Raw genomic sequence first — 1,426 nt, forward strand, 5'->3', positions numbered from 1 at the left:
GACCTGAATTTACTTTTTTTTTTTAAAAATTGCATCACAGACTGTATTCAGGTTACTCATATGTGCAGCCCTATCATCACAGTGTTTTCTGGGCTTCCTCGCAGTTGTGATAACCAAATACAAGCTACAGATTCACAGGAAGCTGAATGCCTTTCACAGACTGACATGCAAGTGAAAATTGGGAAAACTACTTTGTTTCCTTACGCAGCTTTAGGTGTTCACTGAATCCTTCTGTGGGCCGCTCTGGCAACCCAGTAGAAAATCATGTCATGATAGCTTTATGCTATTTCAATGATTTACAGCAGCTCATGGAAGGATCTTATCAATGCTACTACTAGCAGAACGAAAGCAGTAAAAGCCTCATTCTGAGCACACTGAGCGGTTAGATGAGCTCACTGCACCTTACAGAACTACAAGAACTACAGCTTCAGAAAATCTTCTGCAAAGGCATATAAGAACTAGGACCTAGAACTGAAAAGGAGAAATGAGAAACCATGAATGCCCAGCACCAAGTTACCAAGATAGGCTGATACATCTGCTTTCCACATTTTGGTTATATATTTTTTTAAGAAAAATGCAAAGCAAGATAACTTAAGTGTAACAGCCTGCTGGCATCTGAATCTGGGATAACAAATGCAAACTGATGCGGCGTAGGTAAAGTTCAGCTTGCACTTGGTGTAAGACCACACTACTGCTGAAATGGGTGGGCTTGTGCCCTCCCAGCCACAGTAGCAGCTGCCTTTTGGCTCGCGCTGACCCTGCGGGTAGCAGGACCGACTGCCCTTTCCTGCAGGGGTGCAGGTCTGTCAAACTAGCGCTGCACCCTGCAGAGCCTTGAATGCAAAATAAGGCCACTGCTGTGCAGAGCAAATCTCCTTGCAGTAACTAAGCTGGTGCTTGGCTTACTTTTGTGTTACCTAGGCACCGAGTCAATAAGTCTGAGAGACTTGAGGGACTGAAGCTAAATCATCTGGAAGATGATGCTGGCCGCCTCACGCCAGCCGGGCCTGTTGCCTACCTGGGAAATGTCAAATCACAGAGCCAGTGAGACCTAGACACGAGCCAGGGGATGGCTTCAAGGGCTGAACACCAGATACCTGAATCAGGATCGATCAATTCCTGCCTCATTTGCATCTCCTTTTTAAGTCCCTATTTGAGCCGATGCCGTCACTGTTAAGAGGCACGATTCAGCTTTGTTCCTGGTGGTCACGTACTGCCTTTCAAAAGTTTCCCCACGGTTTTGGTCTTACACAACCAAAATAGCCGCTTCTCCTTGAGGATCCGCGTAACGAGTGACTACTGCCTACCTACGCTAACACAAGCCAAACTACTGAGCGCGACGCGGCAGGTTTTTCTTAAAAAATCCGCGCCCGCAGCGAACGCTCCGTGGCGGGGGGGGGGGCCCCGGGCACCTCAGGGGGGCCCC

Source organism: Pygoscelis adeliae, unplaced genomic scaffold, assembly GCF_000699105.1.
Source record: "Pygoscelis adeliae isolate BGI_AS28 unplaced genomic scaffold, ASM69910v1 Scaffold218, whole genome shotgun sequence".
NCBI lineage: Eukaryota > Metazoa > Chordata > Aves > Sphenisciformes > Spheniscidae > Pygoscelis > Pygoscelis adeliae.